At 39.4% G+C, this 21536-nt stretch overlaps 1 pseudogene; it reads right to left on the bottom strand.

Moving 5' to 3' along the window:
- Positions 1-8458: 8458 nt before the first annotated feature.
- LOC138440594 (olfactory receptor 7E178-like) lies at positions 8459-20744 on the bottom strand (annotated as a pseudogene).
- Positions 20745-21536: the final 792 nt, after the last annotated feature.

Genomic DNA, 21536 nt, shown 5'->3' with positions numbered 1-21536 from the left:
AGAGGAGAGAAAGAGGCTGATATTCCTTGGTTTACAGAGAGAACCAATAAAACTTCAAGACAAGAAGTTTGCCCTGTTCACAGAGGCCACAGGTGCCCTCCCAGTCTCCCGAGGGAGTGAAGACGCAGAACGTCTTCCCGTTCAGGTCTTAGAAACCTGGGCAGATAAGTGAACGCAGGGAGCCCCCATGCTCCAAGGGATCAGCCTGAAAAAGAGAGGGAGAGGGAGAGAGAGAGAGAGAGAGAGAGAGAAAGATAAAGAGAAGAAAAAACACGGGGTGACCAAGCTTCTGCGAGGCCCCAAAAGTTTTATTTTTCAAAAGGTACTTTTATACCTTGCCTTTACATAGAGGGAAATGAAAGAGGCAAGGTCATACAGAGTCAGCCCAAACATTCCAGCAGTTTTGCCCTTATCAAAACCAGGATTTTTCTGTATACCTTTTCCACAAAAGATGTTGTATACAGTATCTTCTGGCCTTGGAGGCCTGTGAACATTTTATGACCCTCTTTTGATAAAGGCTGCTCAACCAGAAAACTTATTTTCCCTCAAAGTGTTTTTTCTTTATATTTTAAATCTATGTCAGCCTCAGAAAATGCCAAACAGAGTTACATTTTTCATAGAGCAAAGGTGCAGTGAGTTACAAGAAAGAACCAATTAGCTCAAAAGTCCGATATGGTTAAATTCAAGGCTACACTTGTTTTTCTTGCATTCTCACTATGTTAACTAATGCATTCCCAGGTGCACAGTGGATAAGAGATATGGGAACTTAGCAACAAGCATTGGCCCAAAAATGAAATCCTACATCAGCACTAGCATTACTCTAATAACTTTTAACTCTTTTAAAGGCTCTATGTTTTAGGCTTTCTGTGCCTCTCACAGTTGGGAGGCTGTATATAATCACATGCGTAGCTATAAGAGTCTGGATATACCTGCCAAGCAAGCTAGAATGCTAACAGAGGGAGTTTGATTTGAAATATTCCTCTCATGTCCAGGAAACTTATTAGCTATAACCCTAAGTTGATTTTTTCCAGAGAAAGGTGGTCAGGGTTAGCCCCCTGTTAATGTCAGAGGAGTTGGTGAAAGTCATGAAACAGTAAAACAGACAGATTCTGGTTTTGGGGTAGATGCTCGAGAAAGCCTAGGGAGCCCCTTAAGTTCTGAAGCCTTGCTTAACAGTTCTCTTCCACATGACCCTGTCATGGGTGGGACCTCCCGTGGCGGCTCCCAGCACCTAAACTCCCTGGATGTCTTCTTTCTGGGGGATACCTGTTGAAGCATTTCACCCATTTTTGGTTCCTTTTCTGTTTGAAAGGTTTCCTATGGTTGTGTGTGTGTGTGTGTGTGTGTGTGTGTGTGCTCAGTTGATCAGTCACGTCCAGTTCTTTGCAATGCCAGGGACTGTAACCTCTAGTCCCCTCTGTCCATGGAGTTCTCCAGGCAAGAATACTGGAGTGAGTTAGCTGTTCCCTTCTCCAGGGGATCTTACTGACCAGAGATAAACCCCAGGTCTCCTACAATGTAGGTGGATTCTTTGCTGTCTGAGCTACCAGGGAAGTCAGGTAAGCCCTGACTATAGTTAGATCTCGAGAATTTATTCATCTTTTATCTGGCAGTTTGCATCCTTTGATCACTATCTCCCCATTTTCCCCACCCCTAGTCCCTGGAGAAACTGGTTGCGTGAAATCAAGATTAAATTGTGTAGCGTCCACAGAGATAAGAAAAGAGTTCTGTACCTGTGGCAGTGAATGTAGGAGCATGTGAGAATGCATAGCTGAGATCTAAAAATGTTATAGAAAATTGTAATTTTTATTGGCCCCATTTTGAAACTGATATTTCAATAGGCTGGGTAACAAAGTTTTTAGAAACAGGTATTAATAGTTTCAGCTACAATTCATACTTAGAATTATAAGTTGATTCAAAAGAGGAAATATGAACTTCACTTTCATGAGAGGACTATAAAAGAATTTGGGAGCCATGTCTTAAAACTGCCACTTTTGTGCATGATCAGTCACTCAGTCATGTCCAACTCTTTATGATCCCATGGACTGTAATCCACCAGGCTCCTCTGTCCATGGGATTTCCCAGGCAAGAATACTGAAGTGGGTTGCCATTTCCTTCTCCAGGGGATCTTCTGAGCCAGGGATTGAACCCATGTCTCCTGTGTCTCCTGCATTGGCAGGAGGATTCTTTTGCACTATACCACCTGGGAAGCCCTTCCTCTGGTTACTTATCCTTTTTAAATGTATGTATATGTCTCTATCTAGTTACATACATATACATAAAACATCTGTTGTATATTATATATATGTAAATTATGTATACTATATATACCTGTATTGCAGGTATATACTATATATAAACTGTATTGCAGATAATTTTTCCCAGTCTCTGGCTTGTCTTCATTCTTTGCATTTTTGTAAACTATAAAGAGAATTAAATAGTTTGATTACAGAAAAATCCTTGGTTATAACTAATCGCAGGGATGGCTGGATCCTGGAGCTAAAAAGATGTTATCTGGATGAATTCTGTCTCCATTCCTTGACTGTACATCTTTCTGCACTAACTATTCTTCCTGGTGGGCTCTTTCTCTCCACAGTGGCCCTCAGAAGATCCTAGCTGCTTTCTTTCCAGGTTGATGTGTCAGGGAGAAGAGAGTGATTATCATTCTGACCAATTCCAATATACCTGTTACAGTTCAATCTGATTGGCTTACTTGCCAACTGTTACCAATTCATTGTGGCCAGAGAAATACAATTCTTTGGTTGGTTTAGGACTGGCTTCTCACTGAATCTTGTTATTCCGTTGCTAAGTCATGTCAGAATCTTTGTGACCCAATGGACTGAAGCACACCAGCCTTCCCTGTCCTTCACTATCTCCTGGAGTTTGCTCAAACTCATGTCCATTGAGTTGGTGATGCCATCCAACCATCTCATTCTCTGTCACCCCCGTCTCCTTCTGCTCTCAATCTTTCCCATCATCAGGGTGTTTTCCAATGAATTGGCCCTCTGCATCAGGTGGTCAAAGTATTGGAACTTCAGTTTCAGTAATGGTCCTTCCAATGAATATTCAGGGTTGATTTCATGATGTATATGGTGAAGGGAGAAGGCAGCAGGGGCAGATAGGGTATAGTAATAGATGTAATAATAACATTAGCCAACACAATATGCTTACTCTGATCTTAGCAGTGGGAGGGAACTATGAAGTCTGGGAATTCCCAGCCAGCCATAGTTCAAGAAATCTTTCAGAAAGGTTTGATTATGTTACCATCTCTTTTGATTGCTGAAGATGATTTCTCAGTCTTTACATAATTTTGCAATATTTTTAGATACTTGGTAGCAAGAGCCTTCCAACCTTTTTATTCATCAAGATTGTCATGCCTTCTCTATTTCCCACTTGATTCTATATTAATTTTAGGATCTCCTTAGCAATTTTCACAAATCTTTTGGGGCTCTGCTTGGAATTGCATTAACTTTATAGAATAACATGAATAAAATTAACGTTTTTACAACACTATGATGAGCCCAATATAATTGTTAATTTATCTAGGTCAGCTTTAATTCCTCTTAACAGTTTTTTTTGTAGTTTCTATTGTAGAGGTCTTGAATAACTTTATTTCTAGGCTTGTGGTATGTCTTCCTTTGTAAATATTTTAATTTAATTTTTGATTTTGGAGGCTAGCACATAGAATTGCAGTTTCCTTTTGTACATTGATCTTTTATCCATGACATTTATAAATTCAATTATTTATTTAAATGGTTTATGAGTTATTTTGGATTTTCATTGTATACAATCTTATCAAGACCAATAAAAGAAAGTCTTGATTTCTAAATTTTACCCTTTCTTTTTCTTCTTTATAGTAATAAATAGAAATGATGAAAGTGAACATCTTTACATTCTTCCTGATCTTAGGGGAAAATGTTCCATATTTTGCCATTAAGTATAATAATAGTTATAAGTTTTTCATAGATAACTTTTAAAAAGGAAAGGAATTCTGTTCTACTATCTATTCCTCAATTGTGAAGATGTTTTTTAAAAAATACCTTGTAACTTAAAAAAATCTTTATTGGAGGATAATTGCGTTATAACGTTGTGTTGGTTTCTGCTGTACAATAACATAAATCATCCATAATCAATCATAAGGAGATATATATATATATATATATATATATATATATATATATATATATATATGGGAAGAGTTTTAAAAATCATTAATGGATAATGGATTTTATCTAGTGCCTTTTCTGTCTATGTCAAGGTCTTTAAAAATAATTCCTTGGTCTCTTAACGTGGAGAATTACTACATTCCTTGGTTTTCAAGTGGTAAGACAACATGTAGTCCTGGAATAGACCATACTTGGGAATGTTATAGATTAGCTTATTAACCTATTCATTTTGCTAGATTCAAAATGCTATTTGAAAAAATATTTCTGTGTCTGTGTTAATGAGGTTTGTCTTGTAATTTCTTTTATGTCAGTATGCTTTGTATCAGGTTCATGCTGCCTCATAAAAGTTGGAAACTGTTCTGAAGACTTTATATGAAATCTGAACTATCTATATCTATTACTTATATGTTTGGAAAAGTTCACCAGGGAATCTATATTTGGGTTTTCTTGACAGGAAGCTTTTGTAAAATAGTTTTACTGGTAAATTTGTGTGTGTGTGTGTAATGCTCAGTTTTGTCCAACTCTTTGCAACCCCATGGACTGTAGCCTGCCAGGTGGCACTGTTCATGGAGTTTTCCAGGCAAGGATTCTGGAGTGGGTTGCCATTTCCTACTCCAGTGGTGATTTATATTGAATGTATAAATAGACAAAGATTATATAAAATTTGTGTTTGTTTTGCTATATTGTATCTGTCCATTCCATAACTTTCCAAATTTGTCAGTCTAAAGTTATTAATAAAGTCCTATAATTTATTTTTAATGTCTAAAAGCTGTAATGATAATAATATCTCCTTTTTCATTCCTGATCTTGGTAATTTATGTAGTCCCCCTTTTCTTCATCTTGGTAGGGATTTAGATATTTTAATTGTTTTTGAAGAACAAACTCTCAGTTTTATTCTACTTATAATTCTTTAATTTTTGGTCTTATTCCTTCTACTGAATTTGGGTTTAATTTTCTCATATTTTCCTAGCTAGTTGTGATAGATGCTTATGTCACTGCTTGTCTTATGTTTTGTGTAGTTTGCTTATAGAACCATCCCATCAGAATATTCTACTATTATCAGTTGCGATGCATTTGAGATGTATGCAGAGAAACACCTTTATGTTGCCTATTGTCATAAGGTCACAGGGTTTTCTTGTTGGAATGGAAAGAAAACTGGTCTGGGAACCAAGACACCTGATTTCTAGTCTTCACTTTTCAACTTATTACCTCTGTGACCTTAGAAAAAAGTCATTTAAGCTTTCTGGTCCTTAGTTTAGTGTATCAGAAATGCACATAGGAAGTGCTACTGCAGTGGCCGGGGTGGGACTGCATCCTTTCTGTGCTATCAGAAACACTTCCTTCTCAAGGACTTCCCTGGTGGTCCAGTGGTTAAGACTCTGTGCCTCCAATGATGGGGGTGTAGGTTTGATCCCTGGTCAGGGAACTAATACCATTGGAACTAAGATGTCACATGCCATGGGGCCATACCCATGTCCCATACCGTTGAGAAGTTTGCTATTGCTGCTGCTGCTGCTAAGTCACTTCAGTCGTGTCCGACTCTGTGTGACCCCATAGATAGCAGCCCGCCCGGCTCCCCCATCCCTGGGATTCTCCAGGCAAGAACACTGGACTGGGTTGCCATTTCCTTCTCCAAGGCATGAAAGTGAAAAGTGAAAGTGAAGTCGCTCAGTTGTGTCTGACTCTTCACAACCCCATGGACTGCAGCCCACCAGGCTCTGCCGTCCATGGGATTTTCCAGGCAAGAGTACTGGAGTGGGGTGCCATTGCCTTCTCTGGTGGAGAAGTTTAGAAGACTTAAATTGTTTCAGAGAAGGCTTTGAAGAGAAGGGGCTTATTTGGTTTTATGATAAGAGGGAAGAGGTAAGAGAAAAATAATATTTAATATTTCATGAGTTTCACTCTGTATCATTCACTATCTTAATACTCAAGATATTTCTATATATTAATCTTTTTGATTGTCACAAAAAGTTTATGAGGCAGATACTTATCCACTTGACACAAATAGTGAAACAGCACACATGAGCTCAAATAATTGGCCGGTGTTATACATGTAGTGAAACTACGTCTGAATTCAGAGTGCATGATTTTTATAACTATACTATATTGCCTCCAGTGACCAAAGAATTCTGAAGAACCAGTTAGAGAAAGCAGGCTTATTTGTGGTTAGACAGGGAACTGCTAGGGTCAGCTGAGACTGAGACAGCATTTTGGAGTGACCTTCACTTGGCATCTTCTAGGCAAGCTCCAGATATCTTTCCAATTATCCACAGAATATGAACTCCTTATCTTACGGAAGGAGTGTGGTTACAGGGAAGGAAAGAATCCATTTAATAAAGTATAAGACCTAATTGAAAAAGACACATGCACCCCAGTGTTCATTGATGGACCTAGAGAATGTCATACAAAGTGAAGTAAGTCAGAGAAAAGCAAATATTGTATATTAATTCATATATATGAAATCTAGAAAAATAGTATAGATATTTGCAAAGCAGAAATAGAGACACAGGTGTAGAGAACAAATATATGGATACCAAGGGGAAACGATGGGGTGGGAGGAATTGGGAGACTGATATTGACACATATATACTACTTATACTGTGTATAAAATAGATAACCTACTGTATAGCACAGGGAACTCTACTTAATGCACTGTGGTGACCTGAATGGGAAGGAAGTATGTACACGTATAACTGATTCATTTTTCTGTATAGTAGAAACTAATACAACATTGTAAAGTAACTATACTCCAATAAAGATTAAAAAAAATGAGACCAATACGTACAGCTCATTGTTAGCAATATATGCATATTAATAGTTTGATTCCACTGAAATAGTTATGGTTTATTGAACTGTTTGTTACTCTGTGCAGGGAACTCTTTGAAACTTTATAGCTCCAACGTATTTACTCTTCACACACACAAATTTTGAGATACCTCTTTTCCAGCTGGAACCATGAAATGTGCAGAAGAGAAAAAAAAAGGAGGTTCCTTCTGTGCCTGAAACCCCTAAGAAAAAGCAAAAGAATTTCACAGAGCTTAAGATTAAGCACCTGAGAAAGAAGTTTGCCCAAAAGATGCTTTGAAAGGCAAGGAGGAAGCTTGTCTATGAAAAAGCTAAGCATTACCGCAAGGAATACATGCAGATGTACAGAACTGAAATTCGAATGGCTAGGATGGAACAAAAAGCTGGCAACTTCTATGTACCTGCAGAACCCAAATTGGCATTTGTCGTCAGGATCAGAGGTGTCAACGGCGTGGCCCAAAGGTTCAAAAGGTGCTACAGCTCCTTCGCCTCCGGCAGATCTTCAATAGCACCTTTGTGAAGCTCAGCAAGGCTTCAGTTAACATGCTGAGAGTTGTGGAGCCATACATTCCCAAGAGATCGAGCAATCAACACGTTACCTGTCAGGGCAATTTGCTTCTTGCTGATTTTTCCATAACCATGCTTTTTACGGACTTCAGATTTGGGTACCTCTGGCGTGCTGCAATTCATGGGGTCGCAAAGAGTTGGACACTACTGAGCGACTGAACTGAACTGATGAAGCAATGTATGGCTCCACAATTCTGTGAATGACACAGAGTGAAACTCATGAAATATTAAATATTATTTTTCTCTTACCTCTTCCCTCTTATCATAAAACCAAATAAGCCCCTTCTCTTCAAAGCCTTCTGTGGAACAGATTTAAGTCTTCTAAACTTCTCCACCGGAGAAGGCAATGGCACCCCACTCCAGTACTCTTGCCTGGAAAATCCCATGGACGGCAGAGCCTGGTGGGCTGCAGTCCATGGGGTCACGAAGAGTCAGACGTGACTGAGTGACTTCACTTTCACTTTTCACTTTCATGCCTTGGAGAAGGAAATGGCAACCCAGTCCAGTGTTCTTGCCTGGAGAATTATTCATCTTTTGAGGATGCGTGGGCTACCAAAGATAAAATATAGAATCTCCATAGATATTAATGAGATTCATTCAAGGAGTGATTTTGATACAAAAGACTCTTAGAATTCCCCACTGTCATGTTAAACCATGTGTGTTTGCATGTGCTCAGTCTTGTTTGACTCTTTGCAACCCTGCAGACTGTAGACCGCCAGCCTTCTCTGTCCATGGGATTTCAAAGGCAAGAATACTGGAGTGGGTTGCCATTTCCTCCTCCAGGGATCTTCCAGACTCAGGGATTGGACCTGTGTTTCTTGTGTCTCCTGCACTGGCAGGGGGATAAACCGTAAAGAGAAGTAATATTCAGGTAGAAAGTGAGGAGAGACATGAAGTCCATAAGAGCTATAAAAATGGTGTCATGAGAGAGGTGGAATTTTTAGATCTCCAGGTTTAGTTTTGCTACATTTTTTAGTATACACGCAAATCGGTTGCAAGGTCCTAAGTTGAGTTTGTGCTACCAGGAACCTCCACAGGGCCCTTTGGATGTCTTTGTTCCTCAGGCTGTAGATGAAGGGGTTCAGCATGGGGGTGACCACAGTGTACACCACCGAGGCTGCTGCATCCTTCTTGGGAGACTGTGAGATGGCTGAGCTGAGGTACACACCAAGACCTGTTCCATAAAATAAGCAAACAATTGCCAGGTGAGAACCACAGGTGGCAAAGGCTTTGTACATCCCACCTGATGAGGGGACTCTCAGAATGGAGATAAGAATTTTATAGTAAGAGAAAATGTTTCCTGAGATAGAGAGAAAACCAGTCAAGGCACGGATAGTATAGCTGACTATGTTATTGGTGAAAGTGTCAGAACAAGCAAGGTTGAGCGGTTGAGAAGGGTCACAGAAGAAACTAGAAATTTCTACATCCTTGAAACAGGTAAGTTGTAACACAGTCACATTGTGCACCTGGGAGTCCAAAAGGCTAACACAAAAGGACACCAAAACTAAGGAGCAAAACAGGCATGGGTTCATGATGACAATGTAGTGCAGTGGGTGACAGATGGCCACAAATCTGTCATAGGCATCACAGTAAGAAGCATACAATCCGTACGTGCAAAAAGGATAAAAATAGACATCTGAGTCAGGCAACCTGAATAGGAGATGACTCTGCTTTGAGATTGGATGTCCACAATCATTTTGGGGACTCTGGTGGAGATGAAACCTATGTCAACCGAGGACAGGTTGGAGAGGAAGAAGTACATGGGGGTGTGGAGGCAGGGGTCAGAGGTGACGGCTAATATGATGAGCAGGTTCCCCAACACGGTGACCAGGTACATGGACAGGAAGAGGACACAGAGCAAAGGCTGCAGTTCTGCATCATCTGAGAGGCCCAGGAGGAAGAATTCTGAGACACTTGTTAGATTTCCAGTTCTGTGTATCTCGGACACCTTTGGAAAAAGGAAACAGGGCTGGAAACAAAGGAAATAAGTAAACGGGCGTTGAGACTGTGTCCATATTTTGGATTCAAGCAATTTATTTCTAAGATTATACACTCCTGTTCCTCCAGCAATATTTCTCACTATGACAAATTCTATTTGCTTAGAATTTTTCCTCCTTGGTTTCTGTTAGACACATCTGTCTACAAACTCTTAGATTATAAAACTCCACATAAAAGTGAAAGGGAACAAGAACACTGGAATTAATATCTATGATCTCAGTTAAATACAGCCTACTTCTTTAGAAGTAATACAGAAAGAGAAATTCCCCTCCCCCTTTAAGAAAAAATATAATTCAAAGAAATTAAACATATTTGTATAAATCTTATTTAAATTAAATTCTAGTTATTTCCTTTATTTGGAATATTTTTACATCTCTATGAAATGAAGAAATTGTTCATCTGGATTCTAAACTAAAAATGAATGTTTACAATCAGAAAACATATTTAAGTGGTATTCAGAGTTTTATTATTGGTTTTCCTGTCTTCCCTCCTTCATGAAATAAGTGATTACTCACTTATCAGGGTTGCATTTTAAAAATCATTTAGTATATACTTCATTTGACTTTGGTGGACTTAAAAATTTGATCTGTATGGTTTAATTCAGCGCACGTGATCATACAGAATTAATGACTATAATTATGACATTAGCATACAGAGCATTGTCAATGATTAAATGATAATGAAATTTTAGAAACGTTCTTGAAATTTTTTTTTTTAATCGTATACAGTGTTTGTTTTCATACCAGCTCAGTTAAATGTCTGACGTGTGAGACCACTTTACATTTTTTGGAGTCCATTCTTTGCTGGTGAACTAATACTCCTTTATTGTTTTTCTTTTTTTTTTTTTTTCCAGTTTATTGAAGTGATTGACAAAATTGCTTATATTTGGGTTTTGCCACATGAAGTTTATGAAAACTTGTACAAAATGATGATTTACTACAATACAAATTGTGACTACCACAATCAAAGTAATTAATGTATATGTCACCTTACATAACTTCTATTTGTGCTCACGTGTTTGTGGTGTAAGGTAAACAAACCTCTTATAGCAGATTTCAAGAACACAATATGAAATTATTAATTATAGTCATCAGACTGCATATTAGATCCCCAGAATATATTCATTTTTTAGCAAAAGTTATATCCTTTGACCAACATTTCTCTACCTTCTCCACCACTAGGCCTCACAACTACAGCTCTTTTTAAAAACTTCTTATTAAAAAAAAATCTTATTTTATATTGGGGTGTAGTCAGTTAACAATGTTGTGATAGTTTCAGGCGGACAGCAAAGGAACTCAGCCATACATATAAATGTACCCATTCTCCCTCAAAATCCCCTTCCGTTCACACTACCACATAACATTGAGCAGAGTTCCCTGTACTATACAAAAAGTCCTTGTTGGTTGTACATGTGTACCTTTGGCCAATTCATGTCGATGTATGGCAAAAACTATCACAATTTTTAAATTATCTTCCATTAAAATAAGTAAATTAATTAAAAACATAAATGTAACAGAACAAAAAAAATATAACAGGGTTCATGTTGATTCCTCTCTATCTCCCCTCATGCCTGAGTAATATCCCATTGTTTATATACACTCCACATTTTCTTTACCTGTTCATCTGTCAACAGACATATATCCATATTCTATTTCAAAAAATATTGCAATGACAAGGGAGTGTGTTGTGAAAAAGATTTAAATAGAATAATGCAAACACATCTGAGCAGTTTCCTTATCTATGAAATTGTGATAGTAATTGAACCTACCAATAGGACCATTGCAAGAAAGTTTTAAAAAATCATTTATATTGATTAAAGCAGTGATTTTCAGTTCCATTTCACCAATTATTTACATGTGCTTATTTAAAAATGCTTAGTTACCCTGACCTCAGCCTAGAACGTATTTCAGCACCTCTATAGATGAGTGTCTGTCTCCCTTCTGTGAACCAGGGCTTGATCAACACTGCCTCAGAATGAATATTGCCCAACACTTAGAAAAGTCTCCATGAATATTATTGATTAATACTGTCATGAATACCACACTTATTCTTAAAATATAAACATGTAATAATATTTCTTCAGATCCCACATATTGTAGAAATTTGAAACATTAATGATAAAATTTAACTTCTCTTGGAACCTCAGTTCAATCCCACTTCCCTGCATACACGTCCCCAAAGCAACCAGTGTGATGAACTTGACATATGTTTTCTTGTAAATGTTTTCATAATGTCAGTATTCATTTACATACCCATAACCAGCTTCTAGGGTTTCTGTAGTAGCTCAGACAGTAAAGAATCCACCTGCAAAGCAGGAGACCTGGGTTCAATCCCTGGGTAAGGTAGATGCCCTGGAGAAGGAAATGGCAACCCACTCCAGTATTTTTGCCTGGAGAATTCCATGGATAGAGGAGCCTCATGGACTACAGTCCATGGGGGTGCAAAGAGTTGGACAAGATGGAGTGACTAACACACATACAACCAGCTTTTAAAAAATCTTCCCTAAAAAAATAATATCCATACTGCCTCTGAATGCACTTCATTACCACACCATTTGGTTAAGTCCCTTGTGAAGTACATACAACTACATCAAACAATTTTCTGACACACATTATTATATAAGGAGAGACAGCATTTTCTTCAGTTGGTAAATTTATATAAATTAATTTCACTTTAACAAATTTAACACATTTAAGTGCAGTAATATATAATTTGATATATTTTGAAAAAGCAAGAGAGTTCCAGAAAAACATCTATTTCTGCTGTATTGACTATGCCAAAGCCTTTGACTGTGTGGATCACAATAAACTGTGGAAAATTCTGAGAGAGATGGGAATACCAGACCACCTGACCTGCCTCTTGAGAAATCTGTATGCAGGTCAGGAAGCAACAGTTCGAACTGGACATGGAACAACAGACTGGTTCCAAATAGGAAAAGGAGTATGTCAAGGCTGTATATTGTCACCCTGCTTATTTAACTTCTATGCAGAGTACATCATGAGAAATGCTGGACTGGAAGAAACACAAGCTGGAATCAAGATTGCCGGGAGAAATAATCAATAACCTCAGATATGCAGATGACACCACCCTTATGGCAGAAAGTGAAGAGGAACTAAAAAGCCTCTTGATGAAAGTGAAACAGGAGAGTGAAAAAGTTGGCTTAAAGCTCAACATTCAGAAAACAAAGATCATGGCATCTGGTCCCATCACTTCATGGGAAATAGATGGGGAAACAATGGAAACAGTGTCAGACTTTATTTTTTTGGGTTCCAAAATCACTGCAGATGGTGACTGCAGCCATGAAATTAAAAGACACTTACTCTTTGGAAGAAAAGTTATGACCAACCTAGATAGCATATTCAAAAGCAGAGACATTACTTTGCCGACTAAGCTCTGTCTAGTCAAGGCTATGGTTTTTCCTGTGGTCATGTATGGATGTGAGAGTTGGACTGTAAAGAAGGCTGAGCGCTGAAGAATTGATGCTTTTGAACTGTGGTGTTGGAGAAGACTCTTGAGAGTCCCTTGGACTGCAAGGAGATCCAACCAGTCCATTCTGAAGGAGATTGGCCCTGGGATTTCTTTGGAAGGAATGATGCTGAAGCTGAAACTCCAGTACTTTGGCCACCTCATGCGAAGAGTTGACTCATTGGAAAAGACTGTGATGCTGGGAGGGATTGGGGGCAGGAGGAGAAGGGGATGACAGAGGATGAGATGGCTGGATGGCATGACTGACTCAATGGACGTGAGTCTGAGTGAACTCCAGGAGTTGGTGAGGGACAGGGAGGCCTGGCATGCTGCAATTCATGGGGTCACAAAGAGTCGGACACGACTGAGCGACTGAACTGAACTGAACTGATATATTAAATAAATATTTAGTTTACATTGCATATGTTATTTTTATTTATATCAGTTCCTGCTTCCAACAATCCAATGAACATTCTTGTACATTTCTCTGTTTCAGACAAATGGAAATTAGTACATAACATGTGAGTGGTAATTAGTTAAGTTCTCTCAGTGGGTGCATAACCAGTTTGGTATGTGTGTGCTCAGTTGTGTCTGACTCCATGCGACCCCATGGACTGGAGCCCGCCAGGCTCCTCTGTAAGGATACAGAGGAGCCAGGCTCCACGTAAGAATACTGGAGTGGGTTGCCGCTTCCTTCTGCAGGGAATCTTCCCAACCCAGGGATCAAACCTGGGCCTCCTGCATCACAGGTAGATTCTTTGTTGTCTGAGCCACCAGGAAAGCTAATTCCCTGTACTCGTTTCAGTGCAAATATAATATTCTGTCAACTGCATCCAATGCCATTTTCGCCTTGTATAGGAAATCTTCTCAACCTTAAATTTCAAAGCTGGACTGCAGTTTGCATGACTATTCACTGAAAACCTTACAGTCATCCATGTTAGTGCCATTATGACCTCTGTAAACTGCGACCTCAGTCCCATGATTCACAGATTCTCACTGAACCAAAAGAGGATGAAGTAATTATCTACCTTCCTATCACCTATGGGAGCCAAGTAGGTTTGAAAAGAAACACATTAGCTACAGTGGAGATGACTGAGAGCTGGTGCAGAAAAAAGCAGATCAGTGATAAGAGTCCTGGGTCTTTCATCCTTGTAAGTGAAATATGTGCAATTATCTCACGCTCTCTGTGCTTCTCTTCTTGGACATGAAGATCTAACACCTACTCTAGAATACATGTGGCACCAGAGGGTAGTTGGAAACAATAAATATTTGGTCAGTTGTATAAAGATTTTTAATCATTATTGGGATAATGTGTTTATTAATAGGGCTTTCCATGAGGTGCTAGTGGTAAAAATCCTGCCTGCCAATGCAGGAGACATAAGAGATGCAGGTCAGAAAGATCCCTTGGATGAGGGCTTGGCAACCCACTCCAGTATTCTTGCCTGGAAAACTCCATTGACAGAGGGGCCTGGCAGGAGACAGTCCATGGGGTAGCAAATAGCTGGACACAACTGAAGTGACTTAGTACACATGCATGTTTATTAATTAAGTGCAAAGCCCAAAATGTAATGATGTATCATGGAGTATATGACAGAGAGATCAAAGCCTTTCCTATCTCAGAGGTGGAGCACAGAAAACATCAAATCCTAAAATATGGCTAGGCACGTGAATTAAAATGTGCATGTCCTCTTCTTTTCTAACTCTTTCCCCCCATATTTACCAAAATTTCTTCAATGACTTCTCAATGATTGAATGTTGCAGATGCTATTAAATGGAAAATAACAAGTCTCAAAGGAAGTCCATGAAACAGACAGAAACAACCAGTGTTTTAACTTTTCTCTAGTCCTGTGGGACTTTCTGAAAAGGATGAAAACACTGACATAATTGGTCCACTGTGTGGACCATATTGCTCACATGTTGTTTCCATGAAAAAAAGAGTTTATTCAACACGTAACTGGGTATTTTTATCCTTGGTGTCTCTTCTGCACCAACAAGATACAGGTTTTGGGGAATCAGAAATAAATGAGCCTCACTCAGTTCTCTTAGTCTAGGAAGAATGTACTTGTAGAAACTAAAATGTCCTGTCAGGGATGTAAGGAAACCACAACATCAGATCTAGAGATATTTAAACCTGATGATATGACAAATAGCCTTATCATTATTAGTAACAAAATCAAATATGTATTTTTCCCTTTCTTTTGCATCCATCACATAGTTATTGCATTGAGGGTGAGCCTGTTTGCTTAGTCCCAATCCAGTGGTTCTGTATTAGTGAGGAATCCCTCAGTTGATAATCCTAAATCTCAAAGATTCTAAGAAATTACCCCACAGTACACTAAGAATGAGTGAAGCAAACAGGATTCAAAAATAAATGTTTTTCTTCTCTGAGTCCCATGCCCTAAATTTCATTGTTTATAGACTTTCTGAAAGTTTTCAGCAGAGGTAGAGAGGTATAACTATGGATACATCTGGAGTACATTATTTTAAATGTTTTCATTTTCCTTAATAGGACTGGGCCCTAAGACTGATTTTGTGTCTCCTTCATGATTGACTTAGCTCATTCTAACTATAGAGGAGAAAGTGGACAGGTGAAGTGAAATCAAAGAACATCATCAACAGAGATCTACCCTAAAGTATCAGGTGCCAGTTATTTCTATGGCTTCATCTGTGATCTCAGACATTCTTCCTATAGTATATGTTGCAAGTGATACCTGCCCAACACTGTGCCCTCCAGATAACTCCAAGGGGAAGGGCACAGTAAGCAGGGAGTCTCTGCCAGGAAGTGACAGGACTGTTTGGGTGAAAAGGGGAAGTCTGCCCTGATGCTCTGTGTCTGGAGTCAGTCTGCCCAGATTGACAGGCTTCAGACTTGGCTTTAACACTTTAACATGAAGTGGTAGATATGACATAAAATGCTCTGCTTCTTTCCTCTTATTTAAGTAATAATAATGTGTGCACTAATAATTTGGGAAAGATTATGCAGACAGAATCAAGCAAGAAACATAAAACGTGCCTCAGAGCCTGATGCTTAGGAAGCCTTGAATAACAGTACATGATGTTATGATGAGCTTTATCCTCCTCATTTTCATCATCTGTTCATCACCATTTCATTTTATTTAAACGTGTGAAAGAAAGTTTACAGAGACTCATTAGGTGCTCTGATGGGAAGGATGCCAGTCAGAACCAGAACCAGTAAGGTGTATGCAGAACTCTGAATGAGAGTTCTCATATGCCAACCAGAACCAAATACATAAATTTCAAAAGTCGCTATTCCAAAACCATGTAGATGGGTGTCTTCCTACCTTTCTATGAAAACTATCATATTTGTTGCTCTTGAGGAGGAAATAATGCTAAAATAGTCCCGCTGTCAACCACTGTTTCCCTCTGCACTTACTGGGCTAGGCTGCATTTCTGTTGGAGCATGACCAAGGAGCACAGACTCACTGTCCCTCTCCTGCCTGGTGTGTGATGAAGTCTCAGGGTCCCTCCTCAGGATGGGCAGGAAGACATATTCAGACTGGACTTTCTGATGCAGGTTCCTACAAAGGATGGAGACATAGGTGTGGACTCACAATATTAGAACAGGCAAACTAAAGAGCTGGAGGCACTGGCCAATTATTTTTAATGGTATGACCTTAGGGCTCAATGCCCAAAGCTCATCATTAGTCAGTTGGTCCATGTTATCCCAATCTCTGGAGATTTGTTAATACAGAAAGGAAAAGGAGAAAAGTGAATGTCCTGGAAATGTCCCTCCTCTCCTCAGGTGGTTGTGCACCTCTCCGCTTTACTTCTTACTTCCAAGTTGCAGGAGGATAACATAAAATTCAGACTTTTTTCTCAATTTAATCACACAATGTGTGATTTTTGATATTTGTAAGTCTCTTTATTTATCATTAAATCTAGGCATTTTAGGACTTTTTACCAGGGTGTGATACACTTTCCATTTTCTCAGTTAGTTGCCTCTAGGTATAAATTATTGTTTTCATTGCTTTACTCCTTGCTTAGAATGGCATTTTATATCATGAAGATTTACATTTTCTGTCTCTAATTTGAATGAATCTTTGTTTCTGAGTTTTTATCTAATGGAATTACATTGCCATATTAAAAATATTATTAAAAATTATTGGAATACAGTTGATTTACTGGTATTTTAGTTTCAGGTGTACAAGAAAGTGAATCAGTTATACATCATACATATCCACTGGTTTTTAGATTTTTTTCCCAAATTAGTCTCACAGAATATTGAGAAGGGTTCACTATGCTATACAGTTCAGTTCAGTTCAGTTCAGTCGTGTCCGACTCTTTGCGACCCCATGGACTGCAGCATGCCAGGCCTCCCTGTCCATCACCAACTCCTGGAGTTTACCTAAACCCATGTCCATTGAGTTGGTGATTCCATCCAACCATCTCATCCTCTGTTGTCTCCTACTTCTCCCACCTTCAATCTTTTCCAGCATCAGGGTCTTTTCAAAAGAGTCAGCTCTTTGCATCAGATGGCCAAAGTATTGGAGTTTCAGCTTCAGCATCAGTCCTTCCAATGAACACTCAGGACTGATCTCCTTTAGGATGGACTGGTTGGATCTCCTTGGAGTCCAAGGGACTCTCAAGAGTCTTCTTCAACACCACAGTTCAAAATCATCAATTCTTTGGTGATTAGCTTGCTTGATAGTCTAACTCTCACATCCATACATGACTACTGGAAAAACCATAGCCTTGACTAGAGGGACCTTTGTTGGCAAAGTAATGTCTCTGCTTTTTAATATGCTGTCTAGGTTGGTCTTAGCTTTTTTTTTTTTTTTCCAGGGGCAAGCATCTTTTAATTTCATGGCTGCAGTCACCATCTGCGTTGATTTTGGAGCCCCTGAAAATAAAATCTGTCACAGTTTCCATTGTTTTTCCATCTATTTGCCATGAAGTGATGGGACTGGATGCCATGATCTTAGTTTTCTGAATGTTGAGCTTTAAGCCCACTTTCTCCCTCTCCTCTTTCACTTTCATCAAGAGACTCTTTAGTTCTTCTTCCCTTTCTGCCATAAGGGTGGTGTCATCTGCATATCTGAGCTGATTGATATTTCTCTTGGCAATCTTGATTCCAGTTTGTGCTTCATCCAGCCCAGCGTTTCTCATGATGTACTCTGCATAGAAGTTAAATAAGTAGGGTGACAATATATAGCCTTGATGTACTCCTTTTCCTATTTGGAACCAGTCTGTTGTACCTTGTCCAGTTCTAACTGTTGCTTCCTGACCTGCATACATGTTTCTCAAGAGGAAGGTCAGGCATTCTGGTATTCCCATCTCTTGAAGAATTTTCCACAGTTTGTTGTCATCCACACAGTCAAAGGCTTTGGTGTAGTCAACAAAGCAGAAGTAGATATTTTTTTCTGGAACTCTCTTGCTTTTTCTATGATCCAACAGATGTTGGCAATTTGATCTCTGGTTCCTCTTTGCCTTTTCTAAATTCAGCTTGAACATCTGGAAGTTCATGGTTCATGTACTGTTGAAGCCTGGTTTGGAGAATTTTGAGCATTATTTTGCCAGCATGAGATGAGTGCAACTGTGCAGTAGTTTGAGCATTCTTTGGCATTACCTTTCTTTGGGATTGGAATGAAAACTGACCTTTTTCAGTCCTGTGGCCACTGCTGAGTTTTCCAAATTTGCTGGCATATTGAGTGCAGCAGTTTCACAGCATCGTCTTTTAGGATTTGAAATAGCTCAACTGGAATTCCATCACTTCTACTAGCTTTGTTCATAGTGATGCTTCCTAAGGCCCATTTGATTTTACATTCCAGGATGTCTGGCTCTAGATGAGTGATTATATCATCTGAGTCATGAAGATTATCTGGGTCATGATTATTTGGGTGATTATCTGGGTGACTATCTGATTATCTGGGTCATGAAGATCTTTTTTGTATAGTTCTGTGTATTCTTGCCACCTCATTATATTTTCTGCTTCTGTTAGGTCCATACCATTTTTGTCCTTTATTAATCATCTGTCAATGAGTAAATGATAATATAATTTAAGAACTCTCTTGAAATTTTGATTCTTGGTGATGTTTGGCAAGAACCATTGTAACATTGTAAAGTAATTATCCTCCAATTATAGTAAATAAGTTAAAAAATAGGCATAATATTCTCCAGGTCATTCCATGTTGTCAGAAATCGCAGGATGTCCTTCTTTTTATGGCTGAGTAATATCCCATTGTTTATATATACACCCAACATCTTTTACCTATTCATCTTCAATAAACACACTTTCACTATTCAAGTAATATGATGATTACAAGGGAATGCAAATATCCCTTAGAGGTTCTGATTTCATTTCTTTGGCACGTACCCTGAAGTGGGTTGCTAGATCCTATGGTAGTTCTATTTCAATTAGTTGCAGCTTTTAATTTTTTTAAGGAACCTCCATTCTGTTTTCTGCAATGGCTGTATCATTATTCATTCCCACCAACCAAGTACAAGTGTTCCTGTACTTGTGAGCAGGGAGCAGGGAGTCTCTTCCAGGACTGACAGGGAAGTGAGTGACATGATGGTTTGGGGTGGCAGAGGATTGCCCACATACCTTGCATCTGGAATCAGTCTGTCCAAAATGACTGACTTCAAACATGATTTTATCATTCTTTAACTCCTGATCTGGTTGCTATTGTTTAGTCCCTAAGTTGTGTCTGACTCTTTGAGACACCAAGGACTGTAGCCCGCCAGGCTCCTCTGTCCATGTGATTTCCCAGGGAAGAACACTGAGGTCGGTTGCTATTTCCTTCTCCAGGGGATCTTCATGACCCGGGACTTGATCCTGAGTCTCCTGCATTGGCAGGCAGATCCTTTTACCACTAAGCCACCAGGAAAGCCCCATAAACTGGTACATGTTACATAAAATATTTCACTTCTTTCCTCTTATTAAAATAATAGTAATGTGTATACATATGATTGGAGAGAAATTATGCAGATGTACTCAAGAAGGAAATATAAAACTTATACTTCAGAGCCCGACACCTAGGAAGCCTTCAATAACAGGACAGGATGGTATGGTTCATATCATCCTCATCATGCTCGTCCTCATCCTCATCACTGATCCCGTAATGAACTGAAGTGTTAGTGGGAAGGGGGACAGAGGATGAGATGGTTGGATGGCATCATCAACTCAATGGACATGAGTTTGAGCAAAGTCTGGGAGATGGTGAAGGACAGGAAAGACTGGAGTGCTGCAGTCCACAAAGAGTTGGACACAACTGAGTGGCTGAACCACAACTGAACAAGGGGAATGTTTACAGAGGTGCATTTGCTTCTCTAGTGGGAGGGATGCCAGCCAGAGCCAGGCCATTGAGGGTGAAAGCAGAACTCTGAATGAGAGTTCTCACATCTCAACCAGAACCAAGAATATGAACTTCAAGGTGCTTTATTCCAAACCTGCATAGATTGCTTCCAACATTCCCTTCACCATCCCTCTCTCCCTAGCACTTACTGGGCTGGGCTGCATCTCTGCTGGAGCATGACCAAGGAGCACAGACTCATTCACTCTCTCCTGCCTGGTGTGTGATGAAGTCTCAGAGTCTCTCCTCAGGTTGAGCAGGAAGACAGACTCAGGCTGGACCTTCTGATGCAGATTGCTATAAAGGATGGGCACATAGGTGTGGATTCACGGTATCAAAACTGGCAAACTAAAGAGCTCTAGGCACTGGCCACTTATTTAAAATAGTATAACCTTACAACTCGAGGTACAAAGCTGATCATTAGGTCCATGTTGTCCTCATCTCTGGGGACTTGTTAATATTAACAGAACAGGAAAAGGAGAAAAGTGAATGTCCTTGGAAAGGTCTGGTTCCCTCTTCTCTTCAGTAGGTAATACTGTGTACTCTTGTTCCTTACTTCAAAGTTGCAGGATCTTAACATAAAATTACACATTTCCCCCCTCAATTTTGCCACTCAAAGTGTGGTTTTGATAGCTGAAAATCCATCGTATCAATCATGAAATCTGTGTGGCAAGAGATGTAAACCAATGATGTGATACACTTTCCATTTTCAGAGTTAATAAATGTCTCTACAGATAACGTACTGTCATCTCCTTACTATAGCTCACAGTTGATGGGAGGAAATACACAATGGAATGAAAACCAGGAGTTGAGATCAGTGAAAGCATCTAAGGTCCTGCTCACCACACAGGCCTCATCCTCTATAAGGACTTTGTGCTCCAAACCCTTCAGTAGTCATGTCTTGCCCATCTGCTTTGTAGCATATTCCTAGATTCACTGCACCAACATGATCTCAGCAAAAATTCCCTGGAAACAAACTAGAAATGGGTTGACCTTCCTCTCCACTGGGTACTTCTGCAGACCCTGCTCTATAGCTTCAGGCCATGTAGTCTCAAGTAGACTGCTGGTTTATGGTATACTAGGAGAGCCCCTCCATTAGCATCAGGACAACCTGTAGCTGCTCCATGAACAGATGTAACAAGTTTCCGCATGATATGTTCCACATGTTTCTGATTTCTGCTGATTCGAATGATATCCACTCAAACCTGGGTATGTTTTCTCT

Source organism: Ovis canadensis, chromosome 5 (assembly GCF_042477335.2).
Source record: "Ovis canadensis isolate MfBH-ARS-UI-01 breed Bighorn chromosome 5, ARS-UI_OviCan_v2, whole genome shotgun sequence".
Taxonomy (NCBI): Eukaryota; Metazoa; Chordata; class Mammalia; order Artiodactyla; family Bovidae; genus Ovis; species Ovis canadensis.
This window is presented reverse-complemented; position numbering and strand designations above follow the sequence as displayed.